The following is an 8,969-nucleotide window of genomic DNA, read 5'->3' on the forward strand; positions in this document are numbered from 1 at the left end:
TTAATGTTTAGCATAATAAAAAAGGTTTAAAATCAAGGTGGGTTTGTTGTTGTTGTTGTTTTTAATTATTATTAGTAGTAATAATAATAATACTTTTTATTTATTTATTCATTTTTAAAAAAGAAAAAAAAAATCATGTAACTCTACAGAATATTTAATGAGTACCCTCTGGATGGATATTAGAGGAATTTACAGTTTCTAAACTAAGGCCAAAATGTTGTTTTGGGTTTTGCTTGTTCATTTGTGTTTGTTAATTTTACTGTGGGCAAGTATTTGGTGAACTGTGGTGCAATGGGATATTACAATTGGCTATGAATGCACACACATGGAGAGTATTACTGAAGTCTATGGAATAATGTCTAAATTTTTGAGCCTAAGAACTGTAATTCTTACAGGCTACAGAAGGGAGAAGGCCCCCAGCAAATCATACCTCTCAAGCCAGAAGCAGATGTTGGCCTTAAGCAAATTAATATAATAGGTGAAACATTCACAATTTATTTTAACCTCCTAAGTATGTTCTCAAGTCCTTTTTCAATCTGTGGTAAGCAGGGAGGGGAAGTGCCCTAGTAGAATGGTGGACAACTAATAATAAAAGTGAGCTACGATCCTTTATTCAGCTCTCAATACATGTACTGGCACTTATAACAAGGCCTATTGCAGTTAAATTTTGAAAAGGATCAAGTGCTTCAGAGAAACAAATAAGCAAACAAAATGCAAAGACCATCCAAACTAAAAAAATCCCCAGCAGTCAGTATTTCTGTTATCTATTAGGTTTATAGTTTCTTCAAACAAATAAACAAAACCAGACCTATTCTTCATGCAAATTTCTTATACTTCCAGCACAATCTAGAAGATAATTTTCAGTAACTCTGTTATCATCACTAGCCTGAGTTTTATCTTCTTCCTTTTGATCCCACATTATTGATATATCTGAGCACTTCTTAAAATCCGTACATCCTCAGAACATCCTTATGAGGTAGGAAACAGTTGTCAGCACTAATCTTAACACAAAAGAGCACTTGTCAAGTTAATTGGGACTAGTCTTTAGTCCTTGGTATTGACTCATCTTTTTGATTAGGAATAGAAAACAGACATGTGGGGAAATGTTTCCTTTAAAATTTGTTTGTTTGTTTGTTTTTTGTTTTGGTTTTGTGTGTGTGGTTTTTTTTTTGTTTTGTTTTGTTTTGTTTTTTACCCTGTTATCCATATATGGTTTTAAAAACAGATGCGTGCATAGAAGTAAGTTGATGTATATTAGGGAACTGCTTAGTCCTTGGCACTTAGCTGTTGTTGCCGGACTAAGGCTGCCTGTGACTATGCAGATTAGATATTCCTGCAGAATGTGATCTGGTAGCATCAGAACGTAAATACAGCATGTGGCTCTCTGCTGGAAGCAGATCTCAAGAGGGACCAGTAGCTTAGCTTCTCCACCAGCCCTGCTTCAGTGTGGCTGTAAGATGGAGAGCGATGCCATCCCACTGTATGCCTGTGCTGTATTCTTCTCACCTTTGTTCATGTATGTGTACATATGGGTGGGCAACTGTCTGACTTGCACCAGGAAGCTAAACTTTATGCTATGTTCCTGGGATCAGGAGGACACAGACATTTCTAAACCTGTCATGACCTCCGGATTCACTTCAAATTATTCTATCTTTTTCTGAAAGAGAAATAAGATACATTTTGTTAATGTTTACTGGTTTTGGTGCTGAATATATATGACTCAACTTCCCATCTCCTGTATTGCAGTACAACTTCTGATTTTTTTTTTTCTTAAGAAACTTCTATTTTATTGTCCTTATAAGTTCGTAGCTCCTCAGGGCAACATTTTACAAGAACAGAAAATGTCTGAGGCCAAGAAAAACAAGAATTTAATTTCTGGAAGAAAAAATTACAGCTTTTGCAAACATGACCCAAGTGTCTGTGCCTTTCTAAAGAATCATTTTGTTCCATTATACACAGTTTATTTGCTGTGCTTGCTGCATCACTTTGCTGTTATTTTGTATCTGTGTAGGACAAGATGAATCATTTATTTTCTGTGTTCAGAGAACAATATGTTCTATAGCATTAGCATATCAAAGTATATCAAAGTTCTACAGAATTAGTATATCAAAGTTGCTAATCACTTCAAATCAAAGTTGTGTAAATGTTTCAATTCACAGTGCCTTAACACATGATGAAACTTTTCAGAATAGGCCATAAGTACGTGTAACTTCTTAAGGCTGTTTGCTACTATATGAACACATTCAAACTTGGTGTAGGCCACTGTGCATGTGAAGGTATACTAATTTCTGGCAAATTTATATACAAAAAGAACAAAGGCAACCTCTCCTGTCATAGAAGGTACAGAGAGATACATTAAAACTAACAAAGCAGAAAGGGGGCTTAAACTTGAAGCAGTTTTTAAAATTACAGTTTAATGAAAGCAGTGTAAAAATACCATCAGTCTGATAGGAAACATCTGTCCTCGAGTATTCCTGAATGATGGAACATTGTGAGACACTTCAAGAATTTTTTACCAATCTACGGTTATATCAACAGTAGGTCAGATGTTACCTGTCTCCTTTAATATCATAGCAGTGACACTACACTGTACTAAACTTGTCAGATGATCTGTAGATCCTGTATTGGTCCTTCTCTGCTAAAGGAATCCTTCAAAAGTATTGTATGTCATCATTCATGGATTTATCATGAAGTTACCACTTGCATTGCTATTTTAAATACATATTTGAGAGTTTAAAATAACTGCAATGAAATATGACATATTGTAGTAAAGTGCAGAAGATAGGAAAATAAGAGCCTTAATAAATTACATTATATAAATTTAGTACATTACCTATAGCACTATCTGGATCTGTAAGTACTACCTATAAACCGATGAAAGTGATTTGTCATTTTATCCTTATAAAATTCCTCAGCTTGCTGATGTTTGTTTAATGATTTCAGGCAACAATTCTTATTGATCATTTTCCATTTCTGCCTAGTAGTTTTTACTTCATGTTGCATTTTCAGAGAAGTATTACACTTCCAAATTCTCATTGTAACCCACAAACTACCTTGACTGACAGTAGCAACGAGTTAGTCACTACTTTATATATGATATCAATGGTGTCTTACTGCCAATGTACATAAAATCATTTTCAATTCTAGTAGATCCATTCCTGCTGCTATGGTCAAGGTTATACCATTACTTCAGGTTTAAAATCCTCTGAAATAACTCAATAGTGCAAATTTGCTTCAGGTGGATGGCACAGAGGTTCTCAGGTTCTGTTTTCTTTCTCAAGGATATGAAAATAATTGGTCAGGTTTTTTTGGGTTTCAAAAGGGAAAGAAAAAAAAATCAAGGAAGAAGTCTGGAGCATTTTGAAAGCGACTCAGATAAGTACTGTTAGAAAATGAATCTGTGCAAGTGATTAGTCTCTGATTTATAAAAGAAATACTGAGGAGAGGGAATTAATTAAATAAGAACAGACACTGGGGACACTTCCCTGGAAAACTGCTTGTGTATCAGTGTTGATTAGTAAATGTCACTTTGTTTATAATATACTACATTTTACATGTTTTCGCATACAAGTTTCTGAAGTCAGTAATGAGCAATAAGCACAGCAGCAGCTACAGAGCAACCATTGGAGATTTAAACGTGAAATGATAAGCACAGCAGTGGCTATAATAAGAGCTTGAGGCTGGGCATGGATTGAGGAGATGAGGAGGAGATCCCGGAGCCATGGTCCTGCTGAGAGAATCGCTGCAAGCTGGCTGATCTCATGAGAGGGGCTGACATAGACAGAGTGTTGCTACCAGGAGCAACTGAGGGAGATTTAAATGGCCTTCTAGGGAGCGCAGGCAAACAGGAGCACAGTGACTAGGGTGAGCTAACAAGGGTGAGACTTTTCATGCAAGTAGGGAGAGCAGGAAGGGTGATGAAGCTCTGCCAGCTCAAGTGATGACCTCAATTGGTTGCTGTCACCCCTTGCAGAAGGAGCCAACTATGGTATCCACTCGGGGCAAAGGTAGGTTCCCTGCACTGAACAGGAAAGAGGCAGCAACCTAGACAGAGTTGCCATGGGAACATGCAACCACCCAGACCTCAGGCTGCAGCGAATGTCAGAGCCTTTCACTGGTCTGGAGTGGCAGTAGAGAAAACAGTTATGTGAGGTGTCAGCAGGTGGATGATGTGCTCAGCCTGGTGGCAGAGCTGAGAGAGAAGGTGGAAAGGTTGAGAAGTATCAGGGAGCTGGAAAAGGAAATAAACTGATGGGATCAAGCTCTGGTCTCCCAGAGAAAGGAAAGACCACCAGCAGGAAATGAAGACAAAGGAAGTCCTGTATCCTCCCCTTGCCTGACTGAAGAAAGCAGGTCAAGGAATGAATAGAAGAAAGTCCACACTTGGGGTGGCAGGAGAAACAACCACTTGCTCGCCCCACCTTCCCAGGTGCCCTTGTCCAACAGGCATGAGGCTCAGGATGCAGAATGCAGTGACTTGCGGAATGGGTGCAATGGCATGATGTTCCTACTGGGCATAGAAGGAGGAGGGTTCTGTGACCACTGCACCCTCCCAGGTTCTCTTGCAAAACAAGTATGAGGCCTTGCAAGTGGAACCAAACAACAACATTGAGGGAGGTGGTTCCACTAAGTTGGAAGTGCCACAAAGGATAAGTCACCCTGCATCCCTCATTAAAACAGCTCCCACAAAGTAAAAAAGACAGGTTGTCGTCATAGGGGATTCCCTTCTAAAGGGAACAGGAGGCCCTATACACAGGCCTGACCCACTTCTTACGGAAGTTTGATGCCTCGCTGGGGCCAGGGTTAAAGACATAAAAAAACCCCCTTCCTGCCCTGGTTAGGCCCTCAGACTATTATCCCTGACTAGTCTTTCAGATAGACAGTGACGAAACTGAAAAGGGGAAACATAAGGCAATCATGAGGATGATGATATTTGAGAGTCTATGGGTGAGAATCAAGGGGAAGGGCAACAAGGCAGGCAAGCTGGTGGGAGTCTGTTACAGACCACCTACCCAGGCTGAAAAGGCAGATGAAATATTTTGCAGGAAGTTGGGAGAAGTCTCCCAATCGCTAGCCCTTGTTCTTTTGGGGAACTTCAACCTACCAGATGTCTGCTGGAAATGCAACATAGCAGAGAGGAAGCAGTCTAGGAGGCTCCTTGAGTGCAGGGAAGACAACTTCCTGACATGGCTGGTTAGTGAGACAACTAGGGAAGGCAACCCACTGGATCTGTTGTTAGTAAATAGAGAAGGACTTGTGGGCAACATGTCAGTTGGAGGTCACCTTAGGCACACTGACCATGAAATGATTGCATTTTCTATTGTTGGAGAGGTTAGAAGGGTGGTCAGCAGAGCTGCTACTTTGGACTTCCAAAGGGCAGACTTTGATCTGTCTAGGAGGCTGTTTGGCAGAGTCCCTTGGGAGGCAGTTCTGAAGGACAAAGGAGTCCAGGAAGGCTGGTCTCTCTTCAAGAAGGAAATCTTAGAGGCACAGGAGCAGGCTGTCCCCACGTGCCTAAAGGCAAGCCACTGAGGAAGAGGGCCAGCCTGACTGAGTAGAGATCTGTGGCTGGAATTTGGGAATAAAAAGAGAATTCTTAACCTTTGGAAAGAGGGGCTGTCTACTCTAGATGGATACAGGACTGCTGTGAAGTTATGCAGGGGGAAAATTAGAAGCACCAAAGCCCAGCTAGAGCTAAGCCTGGCTACTGCTGTAAAAGGCAACAAGAAATGTTTCTATAAATATATCAGCAATAAAAAGAGGACTAAGGAGAATCTCCATCCCCTGATGGATGCGTGGGGAAACATAGTGACAGAAGATGAGGGAGAGATTGAGGTACTAAATGCCTTCTTTGCATCAGTCTTTAATAGTCAGAGGAGTTGTGCCCCAGGTACACAGACCCCTGAGCTGGAAGACAGGCTGGACAGTTGCCAGGTGGTTGTGCTGATCAGCAGCCAGGTGAGTATGAGCCAGCAGTGTGCCTAGGTGGACAAAAAGGCCAACAGCATCCTGGCTTGTATCAGGAATAGTGTGGTCAACAGGACTAGAGATTTGATTGTTCCACTGTGCTAGGCCCTGGTGAGGCCACACCTTGAATACTGTGTTCAGTTTTGGGCCACTCATCATAAGAAAGACATCGAGGTACTAGATATAGTTCAGAGAAGGGTGACAAAGATGGTGAAGAGCCTGTGTGGCAGAATGCAAAACCCCTTCTCTCCCCCTCCCTCCTTCAGTATAGAAGGAGTAGGCACCTCTCCCTCTCTCTCTGCTGCTTGAGGCTAACAGCTTCTTTTGTTTGGCCCCAGAGCACCCCGGCCAGGGCCATTAGGAGAAGGGAGTGCCAAGGCGCCAGTGAGCCACTGGGCACCTGCGGCCAGTGTGGGGGATGTTTGGAGGCTTCAGGGGCACCCACAGCCAGTGTGGGGGTGCAGAGAAGCTTCTAGAATGCCTACAGTCAGATCTGATCAGCCAATATAAAAAAGGAATTATCAATGAGACTCTGCCCATTGTCATGGGTCTCTCGGAGCACAAGCAAGATGCTGCCGTCGAGAGGCCCCCTCCCAGAGATGGAGACTCTGCTTGCCTTGCTGCCACGGGTGTGAGTAAAACTTCTCACAGGATTGCAAGTATATTTATACTTTCTGTGCACATTTGCACGCGTACTTTCTGTGCTCAATACTAGCACATGTATAAATTATTTCCTTGCATAGTCGTGAGTGTATTTTCCTCCCGTGCTTCCACATAAGCACGTGTAATATTCCGTGCACATTTGCACGTGTAAGTAAATTAACCCTCGCAGGATTTCGAGTGTATTATAAATTTAGCCTCGCACAATCACGAGTGTACACTTTCCATACTCACTATGAGTATGTGTAGCTCTTTAAAAATAATCCCACACTGTGTTTAGGCAAGTGTGTACTTCTCTGGGACTCAGGGACAGCTCCAGCATTGTTTTGGGTGAAGCCATGTGCATGTACTCTGTGGACCACCTGTTGTATTAGTTGCTGCCCCTTAATAATTTTCCTCAACTGATATCCGAACCTGTATTTAAGTCACTTTTGGAGTGCTAAAACCCTGTTTCTCACCAGTTTAATAAAAGTTGTTTTGGACCCTGTTGTCCCTTAAACTAACCTCAGGGTGCCTCTGTGACAGCCTGGAGCACAAGTCTTATGAGGAACAGTTGAGGGAACAGGTGCCGTTTAGCCTTGAGGAAAGGAAGCTGAGGGGAGACCTTATTTCTGTCTACAACTATCTGAAAGGAGATTGTAGCATGGTCACCTCCCCCAAGTAGCAAGTGATAGGACAAGCAGAAAAGGCCTCAAGGTGCACCAGGGAAGGTTCAAATTGGATATTCAGGAAAAACTTTTCACTGAGGCGGTTGTGAAGCACTTGTGCAGGCTGCCCAGGGAAGTGGTGGAGTCACCATCCCTGGACATGTTTAAAAGGCGTATAGACAAAGTGATTTAGTGCTAGAGTTAGGTTATGGTTGGACTTGATAATCTTGAGGGTCTTTTCAAATCAAAATGATACTATGGTTCTATGAATTGGCTTCACTGGGATTAGTGGTAATCATCACTCCTGAGAAGACCTGGCATCTGAATCTCAGTCCTGCTGAAGACATGACTGGCAGGATAGTTTCTCTGTTTCTTGTCATTATAATATATTATTTAGACCTGTATTTAACATATATCATCTAAAGACAGCCAGAAAGCCATCAATACCTCTTTCCTTCCTTCAAAATGACCCAGGTTCTGTACACTTGTGTGTGTGGTTAGCCATACCTATTTTTCTGTGTTGTACAGAGGATGGGCAAGCTTTTACAGCTACAAAAACTCTTCCAAGAAAGGCTTTATTTCATGTCTTCCTTACAAAAAACCCTTTTGAGCTAAAGTTTGTTTTAGTTTACGTGTGGCCTACCATGGGAAGAAGTGTGATGAGCCTTAGGAACTGGAAGGGTCTTAACTTGTTAGCATTAGGAGAGCCTGTTTGCACTGCAGTAGCAGCTTCAGGTTACCTACTAAAAGTTCTTCATCTTAGATATTACAAAGACAAACAAACAAAAGCCACACCAAAACCAGAAACCAAGTAATGAAACCAAAACCAACCAACCAGCCAACCCAAACCAAAACAACAATCTGTGCCCTAGAAAGAAAGGAAATGAGAAATTCGAGATAAATACAAGGCAATGCCATAATTTGAGAGAAAAAAAGAAGGTGCTATACACTGATAATTTAAAAATAAATAAATTTTTGACAGCCTTCTCATATCTTAAATCAAGATTATTTCCAAACTTGCAGGCTTATTTTATTGGGTGTAGGTGCTAAGTGTCACGGGGGAGTTATTTAGGGTTCTGCTTGCTATAGATTTGCTCTAGATTTTTCAAAGAGAAGTGTCACATAAAAGGGTTTGGTGGTGGGTTTGCTCTCTTATTTACTGCATGGGGGAAATATGCCAAGCTGAATGCTGTTCACCTTCTCTCCAGGAGGCTATGCCCATTCACAAAGCAAACTTTCAGGCGTCTTCCCTCCCTGAAAACTATTCAGTCTGGAGTCCGTGTCTTGGAGCTCTTGAGGCAAACTTTCAGGTGAGGCCTGATAACTGTATGCAGAGCAGACTTTCAGGAAACAAAATTCTCAGGAAAAAAAAGTATTTCATGGAGCAAAATAGCAGGAGGGATGGCTCAAGCTAGGTAGCTCTGCAGAGTTTCCCAGAACATAGAAAACCATAGACTTTTATATCTTTACAAACCATTCATACCAAGGTTCAGTCCAACAGCAATATTTCACTTTGGGGTCTTCTTGCTTCTCATTGCATCTTTTTCACTGATCTCATATATGCTTTTGTTTTTTTTAGCTGTAGACATTGTTCATGGTCCATAGCCTTGTAGGTATTGTTTTGTCTGAATAAATCTTTTTATTCTCGGTGAAGTGCAAAACAGGCCCAATTTGCAGATGTCTGTAATGTTTCCT

Source organism: Nesoenas mayeri (genome assembly GCF_963082525.1).
Source record: "Nesoenas mayeri genome assembly, chromosome: Z".
NCBI lineage: Eukaryota > Metazoa > Chordata > Aves > Columbiformes > Columbidae > Nesoenas > Nesoenas mayeri.